The following is a 14,009-nucleotide window of genomic DNA, read 5'->3' on the forward strand; positions in this document are numbered from 1 at the left end:
ATGCATGGTCTGCTTTTTCCCAAAATAGCAAAACAAAACATGCAAAAAGCATCTGTATATTTTAGAGAGTTATTTTTAGCATCTCGATGTCACATGCAAAGATTGTTTTAAAAACTTTCCTCCAAGTGTCACCTTTTCCTAGATTTGTGGAATGCACATCATGAGAATAAAACCTATTTATTTGACATTTCAGAGCTCATTCTTCACATTGATCTTGGAGCTCTCACATCCCACAACACATCCAAGAGTCTTCGACACATCCAACTCAGCTATTTTCGGGTAAGTCTGCTTAACTTGTCTTTTGTAGCATTTCTGTTGCTTTTTGTGTTTTGGCTTATGTGAGCAATGTCTGCTAGATTTCTGTGAATGCTTGTTGTCATTTTCATGCATATTATCTTGTAAAAGCACCATTTTAGTTTTCGTTAGCATCTCACTATTGTCGCATGAATGACACTGTTTTGCACGAATGGTCGTCGATTCGGCGACTGGTCTCACACACATGCATGTCATTCCATTTTAGGAATCTTACATTCATTGTCTGCATGCATGATCATTCACCTATGATTACACTCAGTATCGACATGCATTCACATCGTCATTTACTTTTAGTTGCCCATCAGCAGGTCTGGGTAACCTTGGCTCGAACTCTACCTCACCAAGACAACATTACATAATTCTAAGAGGTAAGGCTCTGCCTTCCTCCCAAAAAATATGGAATCCTAGCCAGTAACTTCCCTCTAGTCTTGCCTTGTGCAATTTTGAGAGGCAATGACTGCTGGCCTAGAAAATTACGCAGTGAAGTCCCTAGGCTTGCATCTCTTGCCAACTGAAATTGCTCGTTGCACAATCCCAGCACCCAGCAGGGTAGTCTGGATTGCGCATTAAATAATTCCAACAGTCAACCAGCCTCCTGACAGTCCAGATTTCCTTTTTCTTAGTTTGGGAAGTCAGTCTCTGAGCCTCCCAGTGAAAATTATAAAATCATTGTAAGTTAATCCCCAAGTATGTAGCATGTCATCCCTTAATTTTTCTTGGGTTTTAACTGACAGATTTCTTGCCATGCATGTCGCCTTGTCTCTAGATATAGCATTTTTTCATCCATCTCTTAGCAATTTAGGATTAATTATCTCCAAGGGTGCAAGATCAAAGGACACCGATGGAAGCGCAACTAGAGCAACAATTGAGCGAGTGTCTACAAGTTTGCCAATTTATGAAGACACCGAACTAATTGTAGACAAAGACATCAAACTAAAATGGCAAGAGGTGAATGATGTATTCTTAGGCACATTTGGGGAAGATCTCTATGACTGCCAAGTCTATGTGCACATTCACAAGTTTGGCTTGTACCCGATTGTGTGCAGGTATCTCACATTCCGATATGCAGACATGATACATTGGATCATCTCACACACCGATCCTGAGATGATGACATTGAGAAGTTTCAGCGAGACGGAGATTGCTACCTTCATGGAACAATATTATTAGAAGATCTATCATTTTTCGAAGCTAGTGATTAGCATGGAAACACCCTTCAGCATACCAAGTAGAAATGTTAATTCTAGGGATATCTTGAAGAACTGGGTAAAGGAGCTAGCCAGATTCAGGATGACACCCAACCAAATTTACAAGACGAAGATACTGCGGAAGGCATATAAATAGTTGGTCATATTTGCATGTCACTTGTATGGCCAAGAGAGCACGAAGACCTTCGCACTGAGTTGGGTGATTGCATTGGACCAACTGGCTAGTGAAGGCAAAGAATGCAACTAGCTTAACATGTTGGCCCACAGGCTTAAGGAACAGGTCACAGGAGCTTGAAAACTGTCCAAAGTTCAACAAGCAGAAGTAAACATGTCTGCCTACATCTTGGATGCAATCTATGCTTGTTAGGAGTTACCAGGCATGAACTAGGCATGGACATCAGCTAAAGCCTCTATCATTACTTATTGTAAACTATTTTATAAATGCAAATTTAGAGGAATTATCACACAGCTGTCAGATAATTTTGTCACCTGAGGGTACAAGATGATATTTGAGCAGGATCCACCTTGCATGTCGAAGGTAGCAATGGAGGCATTGATCAATATAGTAGATTGATATGTCGCACCATCCAGCACCTTCATATGAATGTACACCATGGAGAATCCTCCTCATGTTTTTCCAAAGTTTGTCATGGACAAGGTCACCATGAACGAAGTATCATGCCAAATCTTGGCAGGATTGTAGGCTAGGCTGCACTAGAAGAAGAAGGCACCTTGGCCCACTCTCCCATTATGGATCGAGTTGTACAAGATATAGAACCTCAACCATGTGGATGTTGAAATAGAGGAGATCAAGAAATATCCTTCTACCTCCGAAGCTACAATCCGTATGATCCACATTGTATTGTGAAAGATCAGTACTCAAGAGGACAGTTTCAGTGGATCTACGGGGCATGTCATTGGGTGGAGAATGACCCATGGAGATATTGTTATAGCTTCTCTAGGCCCAATGAACTGATTGACATCGGTGTGGAATGGTTAGCGCAACAGCGTGAAGTAGCAGTTAGGAGAGCACTAATATCAGCAAAAACAGAGGTAAACATATCAACGTGCGACAAAGGCAACATGAATATTTTTGATAGCATGAATGTAGAAAAAAGATGCAAGTTCAGAGTAAACCGACTTATGCAGAAAGTAGCTTTCACAATAAAGGTGAATAGGCAATTGTGTGACAGTTGGACTGCACAAAAGTAGAGAGAGACAGAGGATGGAAGAAACAATAAAGGAGTTGCATGAGTTGAAGGAGAAACTCTGAAAGGAACAAGAGTTGTGTAGAGAGGAGAAGGAAGCATAATATGGATAGGAATAGCAGGGGGTGCAGAATGTACGGACATATGAAACTACACCTATATAGGTAGTAGACTCATTCGAACAACTACCACCAAGCATACAACGTGAGTAGTCACAGAGTGGGACTTCGCTGAAGAGATTAAACAATAACTTGAGTAGATAGATACAGATATGGATCAATAAGAGTTAGAGAAAGACATCAACCTCACGCCTTACTACCAAGAGGTTTACCTACCAACTTCACCAGATCCAAAAGCAATGAAAGTCCCAAGTGACCAAGGAGACACTGATATACTTGGAGACAATCTAGAAGAAGAGATGCAAAACATCATTCAATGAGTTGTAGCACAGAGTTTAGAAATCACGCAGAGTCTCTACTCTAAATGAAAACACATATCCTGTGAATTTTGAGGAATGAGTGATCATGACTGACGTGTGCAAGCATCCAGTAGCATTCGATGATGCTACGAGAGCATATGTTGAAGCCACTAGCTCGAGTGTTCACTTCTTGATAGATGAGAGAGCGAATGGAAAAGGAGTTACAGATGGTCATGCAAGTAGGAGAACTAGTTATAGCATCCACCTGAGTAGAGTTGAAGAAGGTAATACTAGATGAAGTATTGTCCCTTGAGGCAGTCATGCGGGTGCTATATTCCAAGTTTGGTAACATGCATAAGGCACTTGTCCATCTCAATGGTTGGTAATAGCAATCAGTTAGGAGATAACGTATCTTGTCAAACATGCATATTGTTGTTGATTACATGCAGACATGGATAATGAGATACAAGGGAGGCCTGTTACACTTTCCCAAGATGATGAAGCCTAGAGCAGTCGAGCTGAAGGAACACATCCAGAGTCAGATCCAGAACTATGATGATCTCCCGCAGCTCATCACTCATTTGTAGGCTTCCCATGCATGCGTATTCAAGACTATGGATGATGTTGTGCATGCACGCGTGATCCCATCTATGGGGACACTCACCGAGGCAAAGAAAAAGGCACAGATCCGATTGGAGCTCGACTTGTATTTTGACAAGTTGAAGCACATAGCCACCAACGAAGACTTGGTGATTAGTGTAGACACCGTGCATCAGTATGTCACTGGTCCAACCATACTCAAGAAAATTATGTGCACGTTATCAGATGAGTTGGATAGAGAAGCCAGAGTAGTGTACCCAGATGCTACAGAGGCAAGAGTACATTTCCAGAAAGATGTCACCATAGATTACATCAACACCATTGTGAACTATCGATATTGGCATCGGTTTGTTACTATCGACCACCAAGAGGATGTCGAAGAGTTGGTCTTCCCACAGTTGTCCAAGTGATAGTGATATCTTTCATGGCTTGCTCAAGCCTATTTTGTCTCACATGGGTACATGTACAAATTGTATGTAATGTCTTGTCAAGTGGAAGTTCAAGCGATGATAGTTGGATGTAAGAGTGATAGAGTAGATGAAGATTCATGAGGGTATATGAACAATCACAAAGGGGAATTTCACCGGCCACCCCACCCTTCGCTATATAGAGTCCAGGGAGAATTTTAGGGGCTAATATTTGCAGGTGGGCTGATTTTCCATGCTTTTTCCAGAAAGAAGATTCATTAATTTCCATTTCTTTCTTAAAATTATTGACCTCAATTTTATAGTATAAAATAGTTTTACCTTACAAATCGACAAAATTTTATATAGGGACTATATAAAATTATTAGAAATTTGAATACTTTTACAAAAATATTTCCAAACATTTTACAAATTGCATATTATGTACTAGTGAGATTCGCCAAGTATTATAAACTTTAAATTAAATTTCCATCCTTAAAATTTTCCCTGATATAGTCCCTCATAACTCATTGTAGAGGCTCTTGGTCAGCCAAGCATCCAATAGGAGTACCTTAGAGAAAGCTTGGAGAGTATTGTAACAAGCCTTGCCTTCTCCACTATGCAAATCTAGTATATCTCTTTGGAGGAGCAGGAGACAATGACTGTAACATTCCACTCTTAGAACTAGTCGTTGGTCATGGTTGTATTGTATGACTGGAACTTTCACTTCTTAATATAATAGAGCCAACATGTTTCATGCATATTTCATATTGTATTGAAGCTATCATGTTTACTCTAAATGGTATGTGCTTACACATGTATGTATGGCTTTCCTATATAAGTATGTACGAATCTTACTAAAATGTGTTGTTGATTTAACCATCACTTTGGATTTCTAGCTTAACTGCCTTCCAGTTTGTGATGCATCTTTGCTCATGTATTTCCTTCTTAACTTCGTGCTTCCATGGGTTGCCAAGGGGCACACTCACGTCACCCTTAATGTTTTATAACTGCTCATGAACCTTGCTTGACTTGCTAGATATTTCACACCCTTGCTACCAAAAAAGATATCTTACTTGCCTCTGTGTGCAACTGCGGTCAAGGCGATACCATACGATCCACTGCTAGGACTCCTACACCAAACAGTTTGAGGTCTAGTTGGGACTTCTTACTGGGGAGATCCCTTGACATGTTGACAAGTCCAGCACTATCAACACATTACAAGTCAGTGTTGCGAGGAGTCCTCAATGGATTTTATCACAGGTTTACCAAATTCCGAAGGAAAGAGTGTCATCATGGTGGTAGTTGATATACTTACCAAGTATGCACAATTTTATGCATTATGTCATCCTTTTAAAGGCAGTATAGTTGCTACTGCATATGTGGAAACAATTGAAAAGCTACATGGAAACCCAAAGATTATTGTAAGTGAGAGAGATCCCATTTTCGATGGAAATTTTTGGATGAAATTATTTTCTTATCTTGTTACTCAATTAGCTTATATCTCATCTTATTATCCTCAATCGGACATGTAAACAGAGATAGTGAACAAATATTTGGAAGCATGCCTTAGTTGCTTTGTATTTGATAAAAAAATGCAATGGGTGAAGTGGTTACCTCTAGCTAAATGGTGGTATAATACTTCATTCCATACTACAAAAAAAATGACCCCATTTATGGCATGTTACAGATATCATCCACCATCCATAATAAAATTATAAGGTTAAAGAAATGGAATATCACATCAAGCATCAACAAAAATTTATCCAACTCTGAAAGGATAACTCCACTCTAGTGCAAAATCAAAGGAAACAACATGAAGATCAACATCATAGTGAAATAATTTTTTATGTAGGTGACTCGGTATTTTTATGGCTACAACTATACAAAAAAATGTCCCTCAAGTAGGCTAAGAAGAATAATAAATTACCACCCAAGTACTATGGTCCTCACAAGGCATTGTGAAATATTGGTATTATCGCATATAAATCAGAGTTGCATGCATCTTCTTGACTACACCTAATTTTTTCATGTTTCATGCTTAAATAAGGTTATTAGTGACAAGCTCCCAGTTTGAACTATATTTCTAGAACTTAACAAGGAGGGAAAAATCATATTGGTGCCTGAAGAAATCATGGAAACAAGAACTTGATAACTATGGAATCAATCAATTCCAAGGTATGTCATTAAGTGGAATAACTTACCTGCTGAATATTCCACATGCGAGGATGCGAATTTTATACAAAGGCATCCAAAACTACTCAAATGTTGAAGACAAGACCCTTTTGTAGTAGGGGCATGTTAGATCCATAAAATACAAGTGTAGCCACCTTATTGTCATTGTTTCGTCCATGTAGTCCCCATATTGTTATTGTCGTTCCCCATAGAAGCCCACTATTGTTATTTTTGTGCCCTTACATCATTATTGTTAGGTAGGCTCTGACTATATTGTGATCCCTTAGACTCCTATCTATACCAAGGAGGCCTTGTAATTTGTATCATCCAAGTATTGTCCATTTTTGTGATGTAAAGGATGTTTCCCCCTCGAAGAGGCTAATTTTCATGTCAATGATCTATTTTTTATTTTATTTTTTAATTTGGTGGCATAACACTCTTGCACAAGGCCATAATAAAAAACCTGCACAATGAAAATTAATAATTTGAATCATTACGTTATCCCACTACATACTCCATACTACGCATAGTAAAATCTCCACAAAATGAAACATAATAATATTCCCCACCCTCCTACAAATGCCCTATCCTTTGTAAATATTCGTACAATATATGATATATGATCACCCCATCTTATGCACAGTCAAAGTTACACACTATGAAACATAATAATAATAATAATAATAATAATAGATTAACATTAATAGTTTAACATGAATTTCCACATGCACTCCCCTGTTCTCCAGAAAATACTCCACCCTAATAAAAGCTCTACATTTTGAAATCCTGTGCACGTACCCTGTGTTGTCAAAAGATCCAATTCTAACACCAATACTAAGAGAAATAACACATTTTCAGAGTGATCATGAAACCTTTCATTCTCCTTAAAACACCTTGTCCTAATAAAATCTTCACACAATGAAATCTCCCACACATATCCCACTCTCCACAAAGATTCAATTCTAACACCAATTCTTATACAAATAACACACTGTCATAGCACTCATCAAAACCCCCCATTCTCTAGCACATAAAATTTCACAACGAATCCATTGTGTGCAAAAAATCTTCCAGATTAACATCAAAAGTTTTACAATACACTATGCACCACCATGCACAATGAAAATTAACAACATTAATCTAAATATCTACTCAATTTCCCTCTTGCACATACTTCGTACTTCACACAGTAAAAGCTTCGCAGAAAGAAACATAAGGTATTGCACATTCTCCCACATATACCCTGTCCTCTATAAACATTCATAGAATATATGATCTAGAAATGTGGATATCCCCGTCACACATGCAAAGGACGTAAAACTACGTTAGTTCAGTTATCATGGGGAAGAGAAATACAATAACAATGTCAATTTTAGTGTTAATGTGAGAGCACTCACTGGCGCAATGACCACTGAGGAAATTAGATTTTTACATTTTTAAGTCAATTTTCAAGCACTAACAAATAAAAAAAATAAAACAATATCCACCATGGGAATTATGTCACATTGAAAGTTTCTAGGCCAATCAGAAATTAGAAATAAGATTTCTAAAAAATTACAAATTTATTTTTGAATTCATGCAAAATAGAAAAATTCATCATTTTCCTGAAAATTTGGTTAAAATTGCAAAAAACTAACAAAATAATGCAGAGTCAATGCAACTTGACTAGGAAGAAAATTATATAGTCCTTGATGAGACAAGGACTAATAATAAACTTCTCACTTTACATTCCTTTTCAAATCTTCACAAAAGTTAAGAAACTACCTTTCTCAAAGTCCATCAAAGATGTAAGTGAATAATATGAGTTTGAATTAAATGGATTCTAATTGATATTAGGAAATCTATTCCTTCGCGATTCTCCAAATTAAACACAAAATGAATTATATATTTATATATACTATAAAAATATAACAACGCGATTATACCTATTTTTCATTATTGGTGTGTTTATTCCCCAATTTTGGGTTCCTGAAACTAAGTTATCGTTTATTTAAATTAAATTTAGGGTTGAAAATGGAGGTCTTAGGGTAAACAGTGAGGTATTAAAAGAACATATCATATATACCAAGGTGTTACAAGGTGTTATTTAGAGAAACATAATCTACACTATCTCATTAATGATAGTGGGTTACTGAATTAAATTTGTATAAGGTTATGAAATGAAAACTAAAAATAATAACGAGTAATTTATATATCTATATACACACTAAATAATAAATATTATGCAACATTATTAAATTATTTTATTAGAGGTATTATATAATATTATGGTAATTTATTATAAATTATATTTATTTTATATATGAGATATAAATTAGTTGTATTCATTATGGTTATATAATATATTAATTGTTGCAAAATGTATATATATATATATATATATATATATATATATATATATATATATATATATATATATATATAATAGAGCCCCTTACTTTTGAGCATGTACCTAATGGTAGGATATTTAATATGGCTCATGACCATACAAAATAAGGCTTCAAACAAAGATGTCACTTGTCAAAATTGAACCAGTGTGGAGAGAAATAAGTATTCCTCCCAACAAGTTAAAAATAAACCCAATTGATGTGTGTGTTGATCTTTTTATCAAACGAAGAATTTCCAAAAAACAAAACTGTGCTAACTACCAACATGAAGTTGTATAGCATAACTAGTTTCAAATATATAAGTATGAAAAACTAGTAGTTAAGATTATCCAAAACATACCTACAAGATTAAAAAACTTTAAATACATTAAATATTAATAGAATGCATGCTTTCTAATGACTTCATCTACTACTTCGCTGACAAATTCTAATGCTTGCTAATTATTCTCCTGGAGATGATGTGCTATATACTCTTTCCTTGGCCTCTCAAAATTTGAATTAACAAATTGTAGCTAGTTAGAATATCTATATTTCAAATATTGTATAAAAATGACTAACACATTCCTAAGCATACTATAATATACCTCCATCATATTTACTTTAGGTTTCTACTACACTCGGAAAGGAAACTTTTAGGCACTAAATTTCTTCCACGGGAGAATTGTTTATGTTTTCTCACAAAACATGATTCATGAATATCATTTTTTTTATAAATGAGACTCACCTAAATTCTCTAGGGTAAATTATTTTACCTTAAAAACCAAAATATTTTTATCAAAACACATATAGAATAATTATAATTTTGAATATTTTTACAAAATTACTGCCAAAAAAATCATAATTTACATCTTAATGACTACTAATATTCACCAAGGTTTCTGTAGTTTAAAATAAATATCCATCCTCAAAATTTTATTTGGCATCAGTGTTCCCAATATAGTTGCAATTTATAAGCTGACATAACTATCCTATTCATCAATTTTGTTAGAGGCCATATGAATCAAGCTTCAATTGTATTAGGTTTCTTCCTCATCCCTCAATGGAAGCCATTTTATCTCCAATATTTTCCTACAATCCATAGAAAGATAGCAATAAACCAAATCACAAACCCAAGATGAAATTTCCTTGAAGTCATTATTGCCTTCATTTTCAATCCTTATAATTATACATAGGTCACATGCGAATGGGGATTTGAGTTGACAGTGAATGAGTGTATTTTTACGACGCTCCTTTTAAAAAGTTCACTAGTTCAAATGAACAAAAGAAAAAAAGAATACCCAGCCCATATGAAATATTAAGAAGAAGATAAGGTACATCAAAAGTATTTGAGTGAGCACTGATCAAGACAAGAATGAATAGGGTGATCTAATAAATAAACAAAAAATCGAATAATAAGCCTTCCATAGACTTGTACAAGTTATAAGAAACAACTAACTAACTAGAGTTCTAATAAAACTTAGAGTTATTCCAAGTTATTACACCTATAAATTTCCAATCACTGGGATCTAAAGAGGATAGCCCAAAATCCTACTATCTACACCAAAAAACTAAGAAACCACTAATTGAGAGAAAGAAATATCATTTAAAAAAATCAGAATTAAGCTTCCCCAAACTGATACAATAGGTTAACCAAATACCTGTTATACCTTCAATAAATGACGAAGGTGAAGGTGTTATCTTACACGTATGAGAAAGGAAGAGAGAAATCATTACCACAACCTATAACTAGAGATTAAGAACATCAAACAATAGTCAAACTAGAATTTTAAAGGAACTACTCAAGATGTCTAGACCATAGGGCTATGACCCCATAATGCTTAAGGGAAATATTACTCACCATTTCAAAAGCACGCTAGGATAAAAATGACAGGATGTAAAAAAAAGGAAGAATCACTTATTATAATTTGATCTACATTTTTCTTCCATCCTATCAAGGTATAGGTTGGGTATAATGTTTTTCTTTGATTATTTTATCACCTTATTTTATTAGTGAATCATGTTGGCACGAATATCTACCATAAGATTTTTTCCCCTTAACTTGTACTAAAATTCAAGTTTCGAGAATGACTTTGTGGAAATATTTATGCTTTCTAATGACATTTTGGAATTCCCCGCGATAATAAAATTATGAATATGAAGAGAGATATGAAGCACTACCAACACTCATACCTTGCAAATAGGTATAAGTTTCATCCTCGTTACTAGTAGATATGCGTAGCCCCCATGGAAAAGTAGATAATAGTGTTACTTTTCATCTACATGATAATACCCCTGACACCTACCACTCCAATATAAAAACTCTTATAGCTAATTATTGAAAGTAGTTTCACTATAATTTTAAGTGATATGGTATTTAATTTAGTAAGGATTGAAAGTAGTGATAATAGAAAATACTTTATATTTAGTATTTCAATAATATGACATTACTGACATCGTAACCAAGGTGAAATTTATATGTATTTAAATATTTTCAAGTGAATATATGACACACAATCATTTTCTACTTTTATAGATCCAACTCAACAATTATCTGATGCAGGAGCATCTAGCACCCTTAGTAAAAAGTAGGAATCCAAAGAAAAGAAGGAGGAAGACATGGACCAGGGAGAAAAACATGGACAAATCTATTTAAATCAGAGAAAAAGATGGAATGGATAAAAGTCTCGAGGAGACTTATTAAATGTAATACTACCACATATAGCTAGCTTGAGGGTTTCATTTGAGAAATTCAAGGAAAGGATGTGATCGGATCCTTCACAGTGAGGGCTTCGGTTGAGCATTCAAGGAAAGGATGTGATCGGATCCTTCAGAGTGATCCGATCCAATGTTTCTAGATAAATATATGTGTGATGAACCTGCATGTTCAATAGGAGATATAGAGAAATAGATAAAAACTGAGAAATCAGAGATAGATACAATGTATTCGAGAAGGAGATTGTTCTAAGGCTAAAATGCCTTAGTTATAAGCGTACTATGTATATAATAGATATGTGTTCTGGGTCTGCATATTATGTCTCTTTTCAATTATGTTATGTATATGTGTGCCGAGGGCTTAAATCCTAAATTTTGAGTGCATTGATCAACCATCTATCACGGTAGGATCGATGGCGATCAAATGAAATGTTGTAATATGAGTGATATCGTGTCTCAAGCGAAGTGTGGCAGAGAAATGAGTTAAGTGTAGAAATCCATCGAAGACAAGCCGAATTCCAGTTACACTAAGAAACAGTAAAAACATAGTCTGATTTAGAAATCCAGACCTGAAATTTTATAGACGAGATCCTAAACTTTATCGAGTCCGGAGGGACTGATCATATCAGCTCTTTCAAGTGGTATAGGGTCTGACCATATAGGGGAGCAATGAGAGATAAAGCGATGGATCTTGGACCGTTGGATCGAGAGTCCAGATCAATAGTCTAGATGCAATCGATGATCACATGTCGGAGAGGTCAAAGAGCAGTGGAGGAGAGATGGCTGATATGTCGATGAGCGATATGGTGATGTTACTAATAAACCGATCGGAAATCAGGTATCAGGATTGGAACAGTGTTGTGGAGCAATTAATGGTGTGGACTCACTGACAGTTATAGCTGCGGCTTATAAATATTTGAGGTCCAACTGTTAGGATTAGAGCGGAGTTTCCCTTTGTAAATCTCTTGATGTGTTTTTTCCGATATATGTATTGTATCAGGGCTTTAAGGCTTAAATGCATAATTTAAAGATTCTGATGGTGAAAAAGACCTGATAGCGAAATATTCCATGATTTAAAACGCTTAGAGCCTAAAGAAACGCTTCTGATAGGCTTAGTGGGCCATAGACCATAGGCCTCGAGATCGATATTTTTTAAGGAAAAGGGATTTTGGCTAACCCCTACGATCTCTTTCCAACATTTGGTATCAGAGCAGATGAAGGTTCTATGTGTAAAGGAAGATCAAAGAATTTTCTACAAGGAAGAAGGAGTGCAAGTAGAGGATAAGGAGGTATAGTTGATAGAGCTGGAGAGTTATGGTCTGACTGTCGCACAAAGAACGACAACAGATGGTGAGAATATTGCAGCAAGCCTAGAGCATAGAGTGCCCATATGGTTCCAGAGGAGAGAACCTGAAGGATGTGAAAGGACTGAGTGAGGAGAGCTTGGTGAGGTATCATGTAGCAAAAGGAGACTATTACTACAGAGGCTTGGTTGCAGCTCACAGAAGACCATGAAGGTAGTTCCACTGAAGAAGTGAAGTGGGTAGAATTGCTAAAGTCAAGGAGAAGCATACGACCAGGAGGTCATAAATTTTTGTGCCTCGGGAGTCTGATGCAGGAGCATCTAGCACCCTTAGTAAAAAGGAGGAATCCAAAGCAAAGGAGGAGGAGGACGTGGACTAGGGAGAAAAATAGGAACAAATCTGTTTAAGCTAGAGAAAAAGATGGAATGGATAAAAGTATCGAGGAGACTTATTAAATGTAATACTGCAACATATAGTGAGCTTTAGGGCTTTAGTTGAGTGATTCAAGGAAAGGATGTGATCAGACCCTTCACAGTGATCTGATCCAATGTTTCCATATAAATATATATGTGATGAATGTGAGCATTCAATAGGGGATATAGAGAAATAGATAGAAACTGAGAAATCAGAGATAGATACAATGTAGTCAAGAAGGAGACTATTCTAAGGCTGAAATGCCTCAGCTGTAATCGTACTGTGTATAATAGATATGTGTTATGGGTTTGCATATTTTGTCTCTTTTTAATTTGGTTATGTATATGTGTGCTAAGGGCTTCAATCCCAAATTGTGTGTGTGTTGATCTACCATTGATCATGATAGGATCGATGGCGATTCAATGAAATGTTGTAATATGAGTGATATCGTGTCTCAAGTGGAGTGTGGTAGAGAAATGAGTTAAGTGTAGAAATCCATTGAAGACAAGTCAAATTCCAGTTACACTGAGAAATAGTAAAAGCATACTCTAGTTTAGAAATCTGGACCTGAAAGTTTATAGAAAGGATCCTAAACCTTATCGGTTCTGGAAGGACTGATTGGATCGACGCTTTGATGTGGTATAGGGTCCAACCATATAGGGGAGTGATCAGTGATAAATCAATGGATCCTGGACCGTCAGATCAAGAGTCTAGATCGATGGTCCAGATGTGATCGACTGTCCAGATGCGATCGACAATCGCATGTCGAAGAGGTCAAAGTGTAGTGGAGGAGTGATGATAGATATGTCGATGAATGATATGGAGATATCACTGATAAACCAATCGGTGATCAGGTATTGGTATTGGAGCAATGTTGTGGATTAA

Source organism: Pinus tabuliformis, chromosome J (assembly GCF_031772625.1).
Source record: "Pinus tabuliformis cultivar Carrire ecotype Pingquan chromosome J, CPIR1, whole genome shotgun sequence".
NCBI classification, from domain to species: Eukaryota; Viridiplantae; Streptophyta; class Pinopsida; order Pinales; family Pinaceae; genus Pinus; species Pinus tabuliformis.